We start from the raw sequence: 20124 nt of genomic DNA on the forward strand, positions 1-20124 counted from the left end.
AAGTGATGGGAACGACACAGCAACGGATAGGGCAGGCGAGGGGCTACATGTTGGGCTGCATCTCAAGTTCACAGGTCCCACTATTAAGCCACAATAGTGGCAAGAGTGGGCCCCCCCCCCTCCTAAAAACTTTTACTTCTGAAAAGCCCTCATTAGCATGGCATACCTTTGCTAAGCACCACACTACCTCCAACAAAGCACAATCACTGCCTGCATGACACTCCACTGCCACTTCTCCTGGGTTACATGCTGCCCAACCGCCCACCCTCCCCCCCACAGCGCACACCAAAGTGTCCCTGCACAGCCTTCAGCTGCCCTCATGCCACACCACCCTCATGTCTATTTAGAAGTGCGTCTGCCATGAGGAGGAACCGCAGGCACACACTGCAGAGGGTTGGCACGGCTAGGCAGCGACCCTCTTTAAAAGGGGCGGGGCGATAGCCCACAATGCTGTACAGAAGCAATGAGAAATAGAATCCTGTGCCACCGCCATCAGGAGCTGCACACGTGGGCATAGCAATGGGGAACCTATGTGCCACACACTATTCATTCTGTCAAGGTGTCTCTGCATGCCCCAGTCAGACCGGGCTTTTTAATTCATAGACACAGGCAGGTACAACTCCCTATTGTGAAGTCCCTGTCGACCGACAGCATGGGTGGCTCCCTGGAACCCACCGGCGATACACAAAAATATCCCATTGCATTGCCCAACACAGCTGAGGCAGTAATGTCGTGCTTAATGCAGGTGGGCTTCGGCCCACACTGCATGCCCCAGTCTGACTGGGGTTCTTTAGATGTGGAAACAGATGCATTTATAATTCCCTGTGGACCCACAGCATGGGTAGGTGCCAGGAAGCCACCGGCGGTACATAGAAATATCCCATTGCATTGCCCAACACAGCTGAGGTAGTAATGTCGTGCTTAATGCAGGTGGGCTTCGGCCCACACTGCATGCCCCAGTCAGACTGGGGTTCTTTACAAGTGGAAACAGATGCATTTATAATTCCCTGTGGACCCACAGCATGGGTGGCTCCCTGGAACCCACCGGCGATACACAAAAATATCCCATTGCATTGCCCAACACAGCTGAAGTAGTAATGTCGTGCTTAATGCAGGTGGGCTTCGGCCCACACTGCATGCCCCAGTCTGACTGGGGTTCTTTAGATGTGGAAACAGATGCATTTATAATTCCCTGTGGACCCACAGCATGGGTGGGTGCCAGGAAGCCACCGTCGGTACATAGAAATATCCCATTGCATTGCCCAACACAGCTGAGGTAGTAATGTCGTGCTTAATGCAGGTGGGCTTCGGCCCACACTGCATGCCCCAGTCAGACTGGGGTTCTTTACAAGTGGAAACAGATGCATTTATAATTCCCTGTGGACCCACAGCATGGGTGGCTCCCTGGAACCCACCGGCGGTACATAAAAATATCCCATTGCATTGCCCAACACAGCTGAGGTAGTAATGTCGTGCTTAATGCAGGTGGGCTTCGGCCCACACTGCATGCCCCAGTCTGACTGGGGTTCTTTTGATGTGGTTTCAGATGCATTTATAATTCTCTGTGGACCCACAGCATGGGTGGGTGCCAGGAAGTCACCGGCGGTACATAAATATATCCCATTGCATTGCCCAACACAGCGGATGTAACGTCAGCTGTAATGCAGGTGGGCTAAAAATTCATTTGATTACACTGTAGGCGAGGGCCCACAAAAATTGCTGTATCAACAGTACTAATGTACATCAGAAAAATTGGCCATGGCCAACCAAGAGGGCAGGTGAAACCCATTAATCGCTTTGGTTAATGTGGCTTAAGTGGTAACTAGGCCTGGAGGCAGCCCAGTTTAACGAAAAATTGGTTGAAGTTAAAGTTTCAACGCTTTTAAGAGCATTGAAACGTATAAAAATTGTTTAGAAAAATTATATGAGTGAGCCTTGTGGCCCTAAGAAAAATTGCCCGTTCGGCGTGATTACGTGAGGTTTCAGGAGGAGGAGCAGGAGGAGGAGGAGGAGGAATATTATACACAGATTGATAAAGCAGAAATGTCCCCGTTTTGGATGGTGAGAGAGAACGTAGCTTCCATCCGCGGGTGCAGCCTACGTATTGCTTAGGTATCGCTGCTGTCCGCTGTTGGAGAAGAGAAGTCTGGGGAAATCCAGGCTTTGTTCATCTTGATGAGTGTAAGCCTGTCGGCACTGTCGGTTGACAGGTGGGTACGCTTATCTGTGATGATTCCCCCAGCCACACTAAACACACTCTCTGACAAGACGCTAGCCGCAGGACAAGCAAGCACCTCCAGGGCATACAGCGCGCGTTCAGGCCACGTGTCCAGCTTCGACACCCAGTAGTTGTAGGTGGCAGAGGCGTCACGGAGGACGGTCGTGCGATCGGCTACGTACTCCCTCACCATCCTTTTACAGTGCTCCCGCCGACTCAGCCTTGACTGGGGAGCGGTGACACAGTCTTGCTGGGGAGCCATAAAGCTGGCAAAGGCCTTGGAGAATGTTCCCCTGCCTGCGCTGTACATGCTGCCTGATCTCTGCGCCTCCCCTGCTACCTGGCCCTCGGAACTGCGCCTTCTGCCACTAGCGCTGTCGGATGGGAAGTTTACCATCAGTTTGTCCACCAGCGCCCTGTGGTATAGCATCATTCTCGAACCCCTTTCCTCTTCGGGAATGAGAGTGCAAAGGCTCTCCTTATACCGTGGGTCGAGCAGTGTGTACACCCAGTAATCCGTAGTGGCCAGAATGCGTGTAACGCGAGGGTCACGAGAAAGGCATCCTAACATGAAGTCAGCCATGTGTGCCAGGGTATCTGTACGCAACACATGGCTGTCTTCACTAGGAAGATCACTTTCAGGATCCTCCTCCTCCTCCTCTTCCTCCTCCTCAGGCCATACACGCTGAAAGGATGACAGGCAAGCAGCATGGGTACCGTCAGCAGTGGGCCAAGATGTCTCTTCCCCCTCCTCCTCATCTTCTTCCTCCTCCTCCTCCTCCTCACCGCGCTGAGATATAGACAGGAGGGTGCTCTGACTATCCAGTGACATACTGTCTTCCCCCGGCTCTGTTTCCGAGCGCAAAGCGTCTGCCTTTATGCTTTGCAGGGAACTTCTCAAGATGCATAGCAGAGGAATGGTGACGCTAATGATTGCAGCATCGCCGCTCACCACCTGGGTAGACTCCTCAAATTTTCCAAGGACCTGGCAGATGTCTGCCAACCAGGGCCACTCTTCTGTAAATAATTGAGGAGGCTGACTCCCACTGCGCCGGGCAAGTTGGAGTTGGTATTCCACTATAGCTCTACACTGCTCATAGAGTCTGGCCAACATGTGGAGCGTAGAGTTCCACTGTGTGGGCACGTCGCACAGCAGTCGGTGCACTGGCAGATTAAACCTATGTTGCAGTGTCCGCAGGGTGGCAGCGTGCGTGTGGGATTTGCGGAAATGTGCGCAGAGCTGGCGCACCTTTCCGAGCAGGTATGACAAGTGGGGGTAGCTTTTCAGAAAGCGCTGAACCATCAAATTAAAGACATGGGCCAGGCATGGCACGTGCGTGAGGCTGCCGAGCTGCAGAGCCGCCACCAGCTTACGGCCGTTGTCACACACGACCATGCCCAGTTGGAGGCTCAGCGGCGCAAGCCTGTGGTCGGTCTGCTCTGTCAGACCCTGCAGCAGTTCGTGGGCCGTGTGCCTCTTATCTCCTAAGCTGAGTAGTTTCAGCACGGCCTGCTGACGCTTGCCCACCGCTGTGCTGCCACGCCGCGTGACACCGACTGCTGGCGACGTGCTGCTGACACATCTTGATTGCGAGACAGAGGTTGCGTTGGAGGAGGAGGAGGAGGAAGGTGCTTTAGTGGAGGAAGCATACACCGCCGCAGATACCACCACCGAGCTGTCGCCCACAATTCTGGGGGTGGGTAGGACGTGAGCGGTCCCAGGCTCTGACTCTGTCCCAGCCTCCACTAAATTCACCCAATGTGCCATCAGGGAGATATAGTGGCCCTGCCCGCCTGTGCTTGTCCACGTGTCCGTTGTTAAGTGGACCTTGGCAGTAACCGTGTTGGTGAGGGCGCGTACAATGTTGCGGGAGACGTGGTCGTGCAGGGCTGGGACGGCACATTGGGAAAAGTAGTGGCGACTGGGAATCGAGTAGCGCGGGGCAGCCGCCGCCATCATGCTTTTGAAAGCCTCCGTTTCCACAAGCCTATACGGCAGCATCTCTAGGCTGATCAATTTTGCAATGTGCACGGTTAACGCTTGAGCGTGCGGGTGCGTGGCGTCGTACTTGCGCTTGCGCTCAAACTGTGGCACTAGCGACGTCTGGACGCTACGCTGAGAGACATTGCTGGATGGGGCCGAGGACAGCGGAGGTGATGGTGTGGGTGCAGGCCAGGAGACGGTAGTGCCTGTGTCCTCAGAGGGGGGTTGGATCTCAGTGGCAGGTTGGGGCAGAGGGGGAGAGGCAGTGGTGCAAACCGGAGGCGGTGAACGGGCATCGTCCCACCTTGTGGGGTGCTTGGCCATTATATGCCTGCGCATGCTGTTGGTGGTGCCTCCCCAGCTGATCTTGGCGCGACAAAGGTTGCACACCACAGTTCGTCGGTCGTCAGGCGTCTCTGTGAAAAACTGCCACACCGTAGAGCACCTTGACCTGTGCAGGGTGGCATGGCGCGAGGGGGCGCTTTGGGAAACAGTTGGTGGATTATTCGGTCTGGCCCTGCCTCTACCCCTGGACACCGCACTGGCTCGGCCTGTGCCCACACCCTCACTTGGCCCTCCGCGTCCTCGGCCGCGTCCACGTCCTCTAGGCCTACCCCTACCCCTCAGCATGCTGTATTAGCAGTGATTTGATTTCACAGGCAGGAAAGAAATTGGCGCAAGCCTGCAGGCCAAATATAATTTTTTAACTTTTTTTAAAAAGGAAAGGCCCACTGCCTCTAGTGAATGAATAATAAGTTTAATAACTGTGTTGCGGCCCTGCAAAAGTGTCACAGAACTTTACTGTTGCAGAGTTATTAACTGTGGCAGAGCAGGTATTTCCCAGGCAGGAAAGAAATTGGCGCAAGGCTGCACTCAACCGTAGCTGGTTGCGTCTGCTTTTTTTAGGTTCTCCACGCAGCACACACGTACCCAGAGCCCTTAGGACTGACAGAGGCAGGACAAATATACTTTTTTCCCTTTTGTTAAAAAAGAAAAGGCCCACTGCGTCTATTCAATGACTAATATAACTGTGTTGCGGCCCTGCAAAAGTGTCACAGAACTTTACTGTTGCAGAGTTATTAACTGTGGCAGAGCAGGTATTTCCCAGGCAGGAAAGAAATTGGCGCAAGGCTGCACTCAACCGTAGCTGGTTGCGTCTGATTTTTTTACGTTCTCCACGCAGCACACACGTACCCAGAGCCCTTAGGACTGACAGAGGCAGGGCAAATATACTTTTTTCCCTTTTGTTAAAAAAGAAAAGGCCCACTGCGTCTATTCATTGACTAATATAACTGTGTTGCGGCCCTGCAAAAGTGTCACAGAACTTTACTGTTGCAGAGTTATTAACTGTGGCAGAGCAGGTATTTCCCAGGCAGGAAAGAAATTGGCGCAAGGCTGCACTCAACCGTAGCTGGTTGCGTCTGATTTTTTTAGGTTCTCCACGCAGCACACACGTACCCAGAGCCCTTAGGACTGACAGAGACAGGGCAAATATACTTTTTTCCCTTTTGTTAAAAAAGAAAAGGCCCACTGCGTCTATTCAATGACTAATATAACTGTGTTGCGGCCCTGCAAAAGTGTCACAGAACTTTACTGTTGCAGAGTTATTAACTGTGGCAGAGCAGGTATTTCCCAGGCAGGAAAGAAATTGGCGCAAGGCTGCACTCAACCGTAGCTGGTTGCGTCTGCTTTTTTTAGGTTCTCCACGCAGCACACACGTACCCAGAGCCCTCAGGACTGACAGAGGCAGGGCAAATATACTTTTTTCCCTTTTGTTAAAAAAGAAAAGGCCCACTGCGTCTATTCAATGACTAATATAACTGTGTTGCGGCCCTGCAAAAGTGTCACAGAACTTTACTGTTGCAGAGTTATTAACTGTGGCAGAGCAGGTATTTCCCAGGCAGGAAAGAAATTGGCGCAAGGCTGCACTCAACCGTAGCTGGTTGCGTCTGCTTTTTTTAGGTTCTCCATGCAGCACACACGTCCCCAGAGCCCTTAGGACTGACAGAGGCAGGGCAAATATACTTTTTTCCCTTTTGTTAAAAAAGAAAAGGCCCACTGCGTCTATTCAATGACTAATATAACTGTGTTGCGGCCCTGCAAAAGTGTCACAGAACTTTACTGTTGCAGAGTTATTAACTGTGGCAGAGCAGGTATTTCCCAGGCAGGAAAGAAATTGGCGCAAGGCTGCACTCAACCGTAGCTGGTTGCGTCTGATTTTTTTACGTTCTCCACGCAGCACACACGTACCCAGAGCCCTTAGGACTGACAGAGGCAGGGCAAATATACTTTTTTCCCTTTTGTTAAAAAAGAAAAGGCCCACTGCGTCTATTCAATGACTAATATAACTGTGTTGCGGCCCTGCAAAAGTGTCACAGAACTTTACTGTTGCAGAGTTATTAACTGTGGCAGAGCAGGTATTTCCCAGGCAGGAAAGAAATTGGCGCAAGGCTGCACTCAACCGTAGCTGGTTGCATCTGATTTTTTTACGTTCTCCACGCAGCACACACGTACCCAGAGCCCTTAGGACTGACAGAGGCAGGACAAATATACTTTCTTCCCTTTTGTTAAAAAAGAAAAGGCCCACTGCGTCTATTCAATGACTAATAACTGTGTTGTGGCCCTGCCTACACAATTCTGTGCCTGTAGTATCAATGGAGGGTGCAATGCTCTGCACCGCCGATCTTGAGAAAAAAAAAAAAAAAAGCAACACAGCTAACAGCAGCCTGCACAGTACTCCACACAGTTAAATGTGGCCCTAGAAAGGACCGTTGAGGTTCTTGAAGGCTACACTCACTCCTAACACTCTCCCTGCCTAAGCACCACTTCTGTCCCTAATACCGGGTGCAATGCTCTGCACTGCCGATTTTGAGAAAAAAAAATAATTTCTCCACTGCTAACAGCAGCCTGCACACACGTAGATGTGGCCCTAAGAAGGACCGTTGGGGTTCTTGAAGCCTACACTCACTACAAATACTCTCCCTACAGCAACTCCAATAGAACAGCACTTTCCCTCAGCTAACTCACAAGACATCTGAGGCGAGCCGCGGGAGGGGCCGACTTTTATACTCGGGTGACATCTGATCGCCCCAGCCACTCACAGCAGGGGGGTGGTATAGGGCTTGAACGTCACAGGGGGAAGTTGTAATGCCTTCCCTGTCTTTCAATTGGCCAGAAAAGCGCGCTAACGTCTCAGAGAGGAAACTGAAAGTAACCGGAACACCGCGTGGTACTCGTTACGAGTAACGAGCATCCCGAACACTGTAATATTCGCACGAATATCAAGCTCGGACGAGTACGTTCGCTCATCTCTAGTAACTAACTAGGCCAGGAGGCAGCCCAGTTAAAATAAAAATTGTTGAAGGTGAAAGTTTCAACGCTTTAATGAGCATTGAAACGTATAAAAATTGTTTAGAAAAATTATATGACTGAGCCTTGTGGGCCTAAGAAAAATTGCCCGTTCGGCGTGATTATGTGAGGTTTCAGGAGGAGGAGCAGGAGGAGGAGGAGGAATATTATACACAGATTGATGAAGCGAAAAGGTCCCCGTTTTTGATGGGGATACAGAACGATGCTTTCATCCGCGGGTGCAGCCTACCTATTGCTTAGGTATCGCTGCTGTCCGCTGGTGGAGAAGAGAAGTCTGGGAAAATCCAGGCTTTGTTCATCTTGATGAGTGTTAGCCTGTCGGCACTGTCGGTTGACAGGCGGGTACGCTTATCTGTGATGATTCCCCCAGCCGCACTAAACACCCTCTCTGACAAGACGCTAGCCGCAGGACAAGCAAGCACCTCCAGGGCATACAGCGCGAGTTCAGGCCAGGTGTCCAGCTTCGACACCCAGTAGTTGTAGGGGGCAGAGGCGTCACGGAGGACGGTCGTGCGATCGGCTACGTACTCCCTCACCATCCTTTTACAGTGCTCCTGCCGACTCAGCCGTGACTGGGGAGCGGTGACACAGTCTTGCTGGGGAGCCATAAAGCTGTCAAGGGCCTTAAAGAGTGTTGGCCTGCCTGTGCTGTACATCTTGGCTGATCTCCGCGCCTCCCCTGCTACCTGGCCCTCGGAACTGCGCCTTTGGCCACTAGCGCTGTCGTATGGGAATTTTACCATCAGTTTGTCCGCCAGGGTCCTGTGGTATAGCAACACTCTCGAACCCCTTTCCTCTTCGGGTATGAGAGTGGAAAGGTTCTCCTTATACCCGGGTCGAGCAGTGTGTACACCCAGTAATCCGTAGTGGCCAGAATGCGTGTAACGCGAGGGTCACGAGAAAGGCATCCTAACATGAAGTCAGCCATGTGTGCCAGGGTACCTGTACGCAACACATGGCTGTCCTCACTAGGAAGATCACTTTCAGGATCCTCCTCCTCCTCCTCCTCCCCCTCCTCAGGCCATACACGCTGAAAGGATGACAGGCCAGCAGCATGTCTACCCTCACCAGTGGGCCAAGCTGTGTCTTCCCCCTCCTCCTCATCTTCGTCCTCCTCCTCCTCCTCACCGCGCTGAGATATAGACAGGAAGGTGCTCTGACTATCCAGCGACATACTGTCTTCCTCCGGCTCTGTTTCCGAGTGCAAAGCGTCTGCCTTTATGCTTTGCAGGGAACTTCTCAAGAGGCATAGCAGAGGAATGGTGACGCTAATGATTGCAGCATCGCCACTCACCACCTGGGTAGACTCCTCAAAGTTTCCAAGGACCTGGCAGATGTCTGCCAACCAGGCCCACTCTTCTGAAAATAATTGAGGAGGCTGACTCCCACTGCGCCGCCCATGTTGGAGTTGGTATTCCACTATAGCTCTACGCTGCTCATAGAGCCTGGCCAACATGTGGAGCGTAGAGTTCCACCGTGTGGGCACGTCGCACAGCAGTCGGTGCACTGGCAGATTAAACCGATGTTGCAGGGTGCGCAGGGTGGCAGCGTCCGTGTGGGACTTGCGGAAATGTGCGCAGAGCCGGCGCACCTTTCCGAGCAGGTCTGACAAGCGAGGGTAGCTTTTCAGAAAGCGCTGAACCACCAAATTAAAGACGTGGGCCAGGCATGGCACGTGCGTGAGGCTGCCGAGCTGCAGAGCCGCCACCAGGTTACGGCCGTTGTCACACACGACCATGCCCGGTTGGAGGCTCAGCGGCGCAAGCCAGCGGTCGGTCTGCTCTGTCAGACCCTGCAGCAGTTCGTGGGCCGTGTGCCTCTTATCTCCTAAGCAGAGTAGTTTCAGCACGGCCTGCTGACGCTTGCCCACCGCTGTGCTGCCACGACGCGCGACACCGACTGCTGGCGACGTGCTGCTGCTGCTGACACATCTTGATTGCGAGACAGAGGTTGCGGAGGAGGAGGAGGAGGAGGGTGGTTTAGTGGAGGAAGCATACACCGCCGCAGATACCACCACCGAGCTGTGGCCCGCAATTCTGGGGGTGGGTAGGACGTGAGCGGTCCCAGGCTCTGACTCTGTCCCAGCCTCCATTAAATTCACCCAATGTGCCGTCAGGGAGATATAGTGGCCCTGCCCGCCTGTGCTTGTCCACGTGTCCGTTGTTAAGTGGACCTTGGCAGTAACCGCGTTGGTGAGGGCGCGTACAATGTTGCGGGAGACGTGGTCGTGCAGGGCTGGGACGGCACATCGGGAAAAGTAGTGGCGACTGGGAACCGAGTAACGCGGGGCCGCCGCCGCCATCATACTTTTGAAGGACTCCGTTTCCACAACCCTATACGCCAGCATCTCCAGGCTGATAAATTTTGCTATGTGCACGTTTAACGCTTGAGCGTGCGGGTGCGTGGCGGCGTACTTGCGCTTGCGCTCAAACACTTGCGCTAGCGACAGCTGGACGGTGCGCTGAGAGACATTGGTGGATGGGGCCGAGGACAGCGGAGGTGAGGGTGTGGGTGCAGGCCAGGAGACGGTAGTGCCTGTGTCCTCAGAGCGGGGTTGGATCTCAGTGGCAGGTTGGGGCACAGGGGGAGAGGCAGCGGTGCAAACCGGAGGCGGTGAACGGCCTTCGTCCCACCTTGTGGGGTGCTTGGCCATCATATGTCTGCGCATGCTGGTGGTGGTGAGGCTGGTGGTGGTGGCTCCCCGGCTGATCTTGACGCGGCAAAGGTTTCACACCACTGTTCGTCGGTCGTCTGCACTGTCAGTGAAAAACTGCCAGACCTTTGAGCACCTCGGCCTCTGTAGGGTGGCATGGCGCGAGGGGGCGCTTTGGGAAACAGTTGGTGGATTATTCGGTCTGGCCCTGCCTATACCCCTGCACACCGCACTGCCTCTTGCAACCTGCCCTGCTGCTGCCCTTGCCTCCCCCTCTGAAGACCTGTCCTCAGTAGGCGTAGCAAACCAGGTGGGGTCAGTCACCTCATTGTCCTGCTGCTCTTCCTCAGAATCCTCGGTGCGCTCCTCCCTCGGACTTAATGCCCTTACTACTACCTCACTGATAGACAACTGTGTCTCATCGTCATCGGCCTCCTCACCCACTGAAAGGTCTTGAGACAGTTGCTGGAAGTCCCCAGCCTCATCCCCCGGACCCCGGGAACTTTGCAATGGTTGGGCATCAGTCACGATAAACTCCTCTGGTGGGAGAGGAACCACTGCTGCCCAATCTGAGAAGGGGCCCGAGAACAGTTCCTGGGAGTTTGCCCGCTCCTCAGAATGTCTCATTTTCATGGAGTGAGGAGGCTGGGAGGAAGGAGGAGCAGCAGCCAGAGGATTCTGAGTTGCAGCAGTGGACGGCGCAGAACTCTGGGTGGACGATAGGTTGCTGGAAGCACTTTCTGCCATCCACGACAGGACCTGCTCACACTGCACATTTTCTAATAAGGGTCTACCGCGTGGACCCATTAAATGTGCTATGAATGTGGGGACGCCAGAAACGTGCCTCTCTCCTAATCCCGCAGCAGTCGGCTGCGATACACCTGGATCAGGAGCTCGGCCTGTGCCCACACCCGGACTAGGGCCTCTGCGTCCTCGGCCGCGCCCACGTCCTCTAGGCCTACCCCTACCCCTCAGCATGCTGTATTACCAGGAATGCAGAAACACAACACTGTAATTAAATGTGCCGCTTATTGGCCTGTGGTTGGAGGCTGAGTTCGCTTACGGAACGCCAGGAAATAATTTGCCGCAAGCCTGCTGTAACACTTAGCTGGCTGCGTATTTATCTGTAGAATTACTACCCCCAGCAGACACGGACCCAGAACACTGAGCAGAGTGACAGGCAGGCCAAATAGATTTTTTTCAAATATTTTTTTCAAAAGGACCACTGCGTATATTCAATCTATATATGTCTTCTGGCCCTGCCTACACAATTCTGTCCCTGATGTGTGTGTGACGGAACTGCAGTGTTGCACTGTTATTAAGTGCAACAGAGCGGTGATTTCAGAGCCAGGAAATAATTTTGCGCAAGCCTGCTGTAACACTTAGCTGGCGGCGTATTTATTTGGAGAACTACTACCCCCAGCAGACACAGACCCAGAACACTGAGCAGAGTGACAGGCAGGCCAAATAGATTTTTTTCAAATATTTTTTTCAAAAGGACCACTGCGTATATTCAATCTATATATGTCTTCTGGCCCTGCCTACACAATTCTGTCCCTGATGTGTGTGTGACGGAACTGCAGTGTTGCACTGTTATTAAGTGCAACAGAGCTGTGATTTCAGAGCCAGGAAATAATTTTGCGCAAGCCTGCAGTAACACTTAGCTGGCTGCGTATTTATTTGGAGAACTACTACCCCCAGCAGACACAGACCCAGAACACTGAGCAGAGTGACAGGCAGGCCAAATAGTTTTTTTTCAAATATTTTTTTCAAAAGGACCACTGCGTATATTCAATCTATATATGTCTTCTGGCCCTGCCTACACAATTCTGTCCCTGATGTGTGTGTGACGGAACTGCAGTGTTGCACTGTTATTAAGTGCAACAGAGCGGTGATTTCAGAGCCAGGAAATAATTTTGCGCAAGCCTGCTGTAACACTTAGCTGGCTGCGTATTTATTTGGAGAACTACTACCCCCAGCAGACACAGACCCAGAACACTGAGCACAGTGACAGGCAGGCCAAATAGATTTTTTTCAAATATTTTTTTCAAAAGGACCACAGCGTATATTCAATCTATATATGTCTTCTGGCCCTGCCTACACAATTCTATCCCTGTAGTATTACTGCAGGGCGCAATGCTCTGCACGGCCGATATACCAAAAAAAAAAAAAGTGCAACACTGCTAAAAGCAGCCTCCACACTACTGTACACGGTTAGATGTGGCCCTAAGAAGGACCGTGGGGTTCTTGAAGCCTACACTAACTCCTAACACTCTCCCTGCCTAACCACCACTTCTGTCCCTGTAGTATTACTGCAGGGCGCAATGCTCTGCACGGCCGATATACCAAAAAAAAAAAAAGTGCAACACTGCTAAAAGCAGCCTCCACACTACTGCACACTGTTAGATGTGGCCCTAAGAAGGACCGTTGGGGTTCTTGAAGCCTACACTAACTCCTAACACTCTCCCTACAGCAGCTCCAACACTATAGCACTGTCCCTCAGCTATCTCACAACGCATCTGAGGCGAGCCGCGGGAGGGGACGATTTTTATACTCGGGTGACGCCTGATCTCGCCAGCCACTCACTGCAGGGGGGTGGTATAGGGCTTGAACGTCGCAGGGGGAAGTTGTAATGCCTTCCCTGTCTTTCAATTGGCCAGAAAAGCGCGCTAACGTCTCAGAGAGGAAAGTGAAAGTAACTCGAACATCGCGTGGTACTCGTTACGAGTAACGAGCATCTCGAACACGCTAATACTCGAACGAGTATCAAGCTCGGACGAGTACGTTCGCTCATCTCTACTCTTTATCTTCAAAAACAATTTCAAAAAGACTTCTTGGACCATTAGCAGTATTATACATGTTCAATTATTATCCACCCTTACCACAAGATGGAGCCAAAGATGCGGAAGAAGACACTGTAATTGGAGAGGCTGATCCAAGGAAAAGGGTTCCAACTCAGACAAAAAGGGAAAGGAATGTGTGTTACTTGTACAGGTTTGTGTGTGCTGTGCCGAAGAACAGACATTCAGAAATGCAGAGTGCAGCAGTTGGGTGTCTATCAGTCTTCGTTGGCGCTCCATACGATAGCAGTAAAAAAATCCTTGTTTTTCAATTTAAAAAAAAAACTGCCTGATGGACAGCCGAATATGTCATCTTGATTTAGAGTTTCAATTCCTTTAGGGTAGGAAAGAAGTTTTACCCATGGATAGTGTAACATATTTACAATCTTTCGCAAGAAGGAAATATTTCCAAAGTTTCTAATTGGTATGTCAGGTATATGCAATGGAGTCAAGAGGGATAGCTGTCGGACACATGAGTGATCAGACGACTATTGTCTGTAACGTATTTATTAGGCTGTCAACAAGGCCCAGTGGCCTAATGGAGAAGGCATCAGCCTCTGGAGCTGGGGATTGTGGGTTCAAGTGACCACCTGGGTCATTGGATTTTAAAGTGTTGACTGTTTGAAGCTCTATTGTTCATGAATCTAAAAGCTCAGTACCTTCATACTCAGTTGAGTTCTGAAACATATGTAATTGTAAGCCACATTGTTGATCTTGCGAAACATACGAATCGGATTATAAGTAGCTAATAAACTAGTTGTTTTCCCCTTAATTTAAATGTTGTGCTAATTATTAATGAAAAGAACAACTCTTTAAATTACTCATGTTGGATTAACTGGTCTTGCCTTTTCATTACTCTTTATCTTCAAAAACAATTTCAAAAAGACTTCTTGGACCATTAGCAGTATTATACATGTTCAATTATTATCCACCCTTACCACAAGATGGAGTCAAAGGTGCGGAAGAAGACACTGTAATTGGAGAGGCTGATCCAAGGAAAAGGGTTCCAACTCAGACAAAAAGGGAAAGGAATGTGTGTTACTTCTACAGGTTTGTGTGTGCTATGCCGAAGAACAGCCATTCAGAAATGCAGAGTGCAGCAGTTGGGTGTCTATCAGTCTTCGCTAGCGCTCCATACGGTAGCAGTAAAAATATCCTTGTTTTTCAATTTAAAAAAAAAAAACTGTCTGATGGATAGCCGAATATGTCATCTTGATTTAGAGTTTCAATTCCTTTAGGGTAGGAAAGAAGTTTTACCCATGGATAGTGTAACATGTTTACAATCTTCGCAAGAAAGAAATATTTCCGAAGTTTCTAATTGGTATGTCAGGTATATGCAATGGAGTCAAGAGGGATAGCTGTCAGACACATGAGTGATGAGAGGACTATTGTCTGTCACGTATGTTTTAAGCTGTCAACAAGGCCCAGTGGCCTAATGGAGAAAGCATCAGCCTCCGGAGCTGGGGATTGTGGGTTCAAGTCCCACCTGGGTCATTGGATTTTAAGGTGTTGACTGTTTGAAGCTCTATTGTTCATGAATCTAAAAGCTCAGTACCTTCCTACTCAGTTGACTTCTGAAACATATATAACTGTAAGCCACATTGTTGATCTTGCGAAACATACGAATCGGATTATAAGTAGCTAATAAACTAGTTGTTTTCCCCTTAATTTAAATGTTGTGCAAATTATTAATGAAAAGAACAACTCTTTAAATTACTCATGTTGGATTAACTGGTCTTGCCTTTTCATTACTCTTTATCTTCAAAAACAATTTCAAAAAGACTTCTTGGACCATTAGCAGTATTATACATGTTCAATTATTATCCACCCTTACCACAAGATGGAGCCAAAGATGCGGAAGAAGACACTGTAATTGGAGAGGCTGATCCAAGGAAAAGGGTTCCAACTCAGACAAAAAGGGAAAGGAATGTGTGTTACTTCTACAGGTTTGTGTGTGCTATGCCGAAGAACAGCCATTCAGAAATGCAGAGTGCAGCAGTTGGGTGTCAATCAGTCGTCGCTAGCGCTCCGTATGCTAGCAGTAAAAAAATCCTTGTTTTTCAATTAAAAAAAAAAACTGCCCCATGGACAGCCGAATATGTCATCTTGATTTAGAGTTTCAATTCCTTTAGGGTAGGAAAGAAGTTTTACCCATGGATAGTGTAACATATTTACAATCTTTCGCAAGAAAGAAATATTTCCGAAGTTTCTAATTGGTATGTCAGGTATATGCAATGGAGTCAAGAGGGATAGCTGTCGGACACATGAGTGATCAGAGGACTATTGTCTATCACGTATGTTTTATGTTGTCAACAAGGCCCAGTGGCCTAATGGAGAAGGCATCAGCCTCGGGAGCTGGGGATTGTGGGTTCAAGTCCCACCTGGGTCATTGGATTTTAAAGTGTTGACTGTTTGAAGCTCTATTGTTCATGAATCTAAAAGCTCAGTACCTTCCTACTCAGTTGACTTCTGAAACATATATAACTGTAAGCCACATTGTTGATCTTGCGAAACATACGAATCGGATTATAAGTAGCTAATAAACTAGTTGTTTTCCCCTTAATTTAAATGTTGTGCAAATCATTAATGAAAAAAACAACTCTTTAAATTACTCATGTTGGATTAACTGGTCTTGCCTTTTCATTACTCTTTATCTTCAAAAACAATTTCAAAAAGACTTCTTGGACCATTAGCAGTATTATACATGTTCAATTATTATCCACCCTTACCACAAGATGGAGTCAAAGGTGCGGAAGAAGACACTGTAATTGGAGAGGCTGATCCAAGGAAAAGGGTTCCAACTCAGACAAAAAGGGAAAGGAATGTGTGTTACTTCTACAGGTTTGTGTGTGCTGTGCCGAAGAACAGCCATTCAGAAATGCAGAGTACAGCAGTTGGGTGTCTATCAGTCTTCGCTAGCGCTCCATATGCTAGCAGTAAAAAAATCCTTGTTTTCAATTTTAAAAAAAAACTGCCTCATGGACAGCCAAATATGTCATCTTGATTTAGACTTTCAATTCCTTTAGGGTAGGAAAGAAGTTTTACCCATGGATAGTGTAACATGTTTACAATCTTTCGCAAGAAAGAAATATTTCCGAAGTTTCTAATTGGTATGTCAGGTATATGCAATGGAGTCAAGAGGGATAGCTGTCGGACACATGAGTGATCAGAGGACTATTATCTATCACGTATGTTTTGCGTTGTCAACAAGGCCCAGTGGCCTAATGGAGAAGGCATCAGCCTCCGGAGCTGGGGATTGTGGGTTCAAGTCCCACCTGGGTCATTAGATTTTAAAGTGTTGACTGTTTGAAGCTCTATTGTTCATGGGGATTGTGGGTTCAAGTCCCACCTGGGTCATTGGATTTTAAAGTGTTGACTGTTTGAAGCTCTATTGTTCATGAATCTAAAAGCTCAGTACCTTCCTACTCAGTTGACTTCTGAAACATATATAACTGTAAGCCACATTGTTGATCTTGCGAAACATACGAATCGGATTATAAGTAGCTAATAAACTAGTTATTTTCCCCTTAATTTAAATGTTGTGCAAATCATTAATGAGAAGAACAACTCTTTAAATTACTCATGTTGGATTAACTGGTCTTGCCTTTTCATTACTCTTTATCTTCAAAAACAATTTCAAAAAGACTTCTTGGACCATTAGCAGTATTATACATGTTCAATTATTATCCACCCTTACCACAAGATGGAGCCAAAGATGCGGAAGAAGACACTGTAATTGGAGAGGCTGATCCAAGGAAAAGGGTTTCAACTCAGACAAAACGGGAAAGGAATGTGTGTTACTTGTACAGGTTTGTGTGTGCTGTGCCGAAGAACAGTCATTCAGAAATGCAGAGTGCAGCAGTTGGGTGTCTATCAGTCTTCGCTAGCGCTCCATACGGTAGCAGTAAAAATATCCTTGTTTTTCAATTTAAAAAAAAAAAAACTGTCTGATGGATAGCCGAATATGTCATCTTGATTTAGAGTTTCAATTCCTTTAGGGTAGGAAAGAAGTTTTACCCATGGATAGTGTAACATGTTTACAATCTTTCGCAAGAAAGAAATATTTCCGAAGTTTCTAATTGGTATGTCAGGTATATGCAATGGAGTCAAGAGGGATAGCTGTCGGACACATGAGTGATGAGAGGACTATTGTCTGTCACGTATGTTTTGAGCTGTCAACAAGGCCCAGTGGCCTAATGGAGAAGGCATCAGCCTCCGGAGCTGGGGATTGTGGGTTCAAGTCCCACCTGGGTCATTGGATTTTAAAGTGTTGACTGTTTGAAGCTCTATTGTTCATGAATCTAAAAGCTTAGTACCTTCCTACTCAGTTGACTTCTAAAACATATATAATTGTAAGCCACATTGTTGATCTTGCGAAACATACGAATCGGATTATAAGTAGCTAATAAACTAGTTGTTTTCCCCTTAATTTAAATGTTGTGCAAATCATTAATGAAAAGAACAACTCTTTAAATTACTCATGTTGGATTAACTGGTCTTGCCTTTTCATTACTCTTTATCTTCAAAAACAATTTCAAAAAGACTTCTTGGACCATTAGCAGTATTATACATGTTCAATTATTATCCACCCTTACCACAAGATGGAGCCAAAGATGCGGAAGAAGACACTGTAATTGGAGAGGCTGATCCAAGGAAAAGGGTTTCAACTCAGACAAAACGGGAAAGGAATGTGTGTTACTTGTACAGGTTTGTGTGTGCTGTGCCGAAGAACAGTCATTCAGAAATGCAGAGTGCAGCAGTTGGGTGTCTATCAGTCTTCGCTAGCGCTCCATACGGTAGCAGTAAAAATATCCTTGTTTTTCAATTTAAAAAAAAAAAACTGTCTGATGGATAGCCGAATATGTCATCTTGATTTAGAGTTTCAATTCCTTTAGGGTAGGAAAGAAGTTTTACCCATGGATAGTGTAACATGTTTACAATCTTCGCAAGAAAGAAATATTTCCGAAGTTTCTAATTGGTATGTCAGGTATATGCAATGGAGTCAAGAGGGATAGCTGTCAGACACATGAGTGATGAGAGGACTATTGTCTGTCACGTATGTTTTAAGCTGTCAACAAGGCCCAGTGGCCTAATGGAGAAAGCATCAGCCTCCGGAGCTGGGGATTGTGGGTTCAAGTCCCACCTGGGTCATTGGATTTTAAGGTGTTGACTGTTTGAAGCTCTATTGTTCATGAATCTAAAAGCTTAGTACCTTCCTACTCAGTTCACTTCTAAAACATATATAATTGTAAGCCACATTGTTGATCTTGCGAAACATACGAATCGGATTATAAGTAGCTAATAAACTAGTAGTTTTCCCCTTAATTTAAATGTTGTGCAAATTATTAATGAAAAGAACAACTCTTTAAATTACTCATGTTGGATTAACTGGTCTTGCCTTTTCATTACTCTTTATCTTCAAAAACAATTTCAAAAAGACTTCTTGGACCATTAGCAGTATTATACATGTTCAATTATTATCCACCCTTACCACAAGATGGAGTCAAAGGTGCGGAAGAAGACACTGTAATTGGAGAGGCTGATCCAAGGAAAAGGGTTCCAACTCAGACAAAAAGGGAAAGGAATGTGTGTTACTTCTACAGGTTTGTGTGTGCTATGCCGAAGAACAGCCATTCAGAAATTCAGAGTGCAGCAGTTGGGTGTCAATCAGTCTTCGCTAGCGCTCCATATGCTAGCAGTAAAAAAATCCTTGTTTTTCAATAAAAAAAAAAACTGCCAGATGGACAGCCGAATATGTCATCTTGATTTAGAGTTTCAATTCCTTTAGGGTAGGAAAGAAGTTTTACCCATGGATAGTGTAACATGTTTACAATTTTTCGCAAGAAAGAAATATTTCCGAAGTTTCTAATTGGTATGTCAGGTATATGCAATGGAGTCAAGAGGGATAGCTGTCGGACACATGAGTGATCAGAGGACTATTGTCTATCACGTATGTTTTAGCTTGTCGACAAGGCCCAGTGGCCTAATGGAGAAGGCATCAGCCTCCGGAGCTGGGGATTGTGGGTTCAAGTCCCACCTGGGTCATTGGATTTTAAAGTGTTGACTGTTTGAAGCTCTATTGTTCATGAATCTAAAAGCTTAGTACCTTCCTACTCAGTTGACTTCTAAAACATATATAATTGTAAGCCACATTGTTGATCTTGCGAAACATACGAATCGGATTATAAGTAGCTAATAAACTAGTTGTTTTCCCCTTAATTTAAATGTTGTGCAAATCATTAATGAAAAGAACAACTCTTTAAATTACTCATGTTGGATTAACTGGTCTTGCCTTTTCATTACTCTTTATCTTCAAAAACAATTTCAAAAAGACTTCTTGGACCATTAGCAGTATTATACATGTTCAATTATTATCCACCCTTACCACAAGATGGAGCCAAAGATGCGGAAGAAGACACTGTAATTGGAGAGGCTGATCCAAGGAAAAGGGTTCCAACTCAGACAAAAAGGGAAAGGAATGTGTGTTACTTGTACAGGTTTGTGTGTGCTATGCCGAAGAACAGCCATTCAGAAATGCAGAGTGCAGCAGTTGGGTGTCTATCAGTCTTCGCTAGCGCTCCATATGCTAGCAGTAAAAAAATCCTTGTTTTTCAATTTAAAAAAAAAAACTGCCTCATGGACAGCCAAATATGTCATCTTGATTTAGAGTTTCAATTCCTTTAGGGTAGGAAAGAAGTTTTACCCATGGATAGTGTAACATGTTTACAATCTTTCGCAAGAAAGAAATATTTCCGAAGTTTCTAATTGGTATGTCAGGTATATGCAATGGAGTCAAGAGGGATAGCTGTCGGACACATGAGTGATCAGAGGACTATTGTCTATCACGTATGTTTTAGGTTGTCAACAAGGCCCAGTGGCCTAATGGAGAAGGCATCAGCCTCCGGAGCTGGGGATTGTGGGTTCAAGTCCCACCTGGGTCATTGGATTTTAAAGTGTTGACTGTTTGAAGCTCTATTGTTCATGAATCTAAAAGCTTAGTACCTTCCTACTCAGTTGACTTCTAAAACATATATAATTGTAAGCCACATTGTTGATCTTG

At 47.7% G+C, this 20124-nt stretch overlaps 7 non-coding genes across 7 annotated transcripts; all 7 read left to right on the forward strand.

Annotated features, from left to right (window-relative positions):
• The first annotated feature begins 14485 nt into the window (after nucleotides 1–14485).
• TRNAR-CCG (transfer RNA arginine (anticodon CCG)) lies at nucleotides 14486–14558 on the forward strand. The gene has a single exon. It is a non-coding gene; the product is annotated as a tRNA-Arg (tRNA).
• Nucleotides 14559–15380: 822 nt separating this feature from the next.
• On the forward strand, nucleotides 15381–15453 carry TRNAP-CGG (transfer RNA proline (anticodon CGG)). Its single transcript has one exon. It is a non-coding gene; the product is annotated as a tRNA-Pro (tRNA).
• Nucleotides 15454–16274: 821 nt separating this feature from the next.
• TRNAR-CCG (transfer RNA arginine (anticodon CCG)) lies at nucleotides 16275–16347 on the forward strand. Its single transcript has one exon. It is a non-coding gene; the product is annotated as a tRNA-Arg (tRNA).
• An 899-nt stretch (nucleotides 16348–17246) lies between these two features.
• Nucleotides 17247–17319, forward strand: TRNAR-CCG (transfer RNA arginine (anticodon CCG)). Its single transcript has one exon. It is a non-coding gene; the product is annotated as a tRNA-Arg (tRNA).
• Nucleotides 17320–18142: 823 nt separating this feature from the next.
• Nucleotides 18143–18215, forward strand: TRNAR-CCG (transfer RNA arginine (anticodon CCG)). Its single transcript has one exon. It is a non-coding gene; the product is annotated as a tRNA-Arg (tRNA).
• An 821-nt stretch (nucleotides 18216–19036) lies between these two features.
• TRNAR-CCG (transfer RNA arginine (anticodon CCG)) lies at nucleotides 19037–19109 on the forward strand. Its single transcript has one exon. It is a non-coding gene; the product is annotated as a tRNA-Arg (tRNA).
• An 823-nt stretch (nucleotides 19110–19932) lies between these two features.
• TRNAR-CCG (transfer RNA arginine (anticodon CCG)) lies at nucleotides 19933–20005 on the forward strand. The gene has a single exon. It is a non-coding gene; the product is annotated as a tRNA-Arg (tRNA).
• The last annotated feature ends 119 nt before the right edge of the window (nucleotides 20006–20124 follow it).

Source organism: Eleutherodactylus coqui, chromosome 6 (assembly GCF_035609145.1).
Source record: "Eleutherodactylus coqui strain aEleCoq1 chromosome 6, aEleCoq1.hap1, whole genome shotgun sequence".
NCBI classification, from domain to species: domain Eukaryota; kingdom Metazoa; phylum Chordata; class Amphibia; order Anura; family Eleutherodactylidae; genus Eleutherodactylus; species Eleutherodactylus coqui.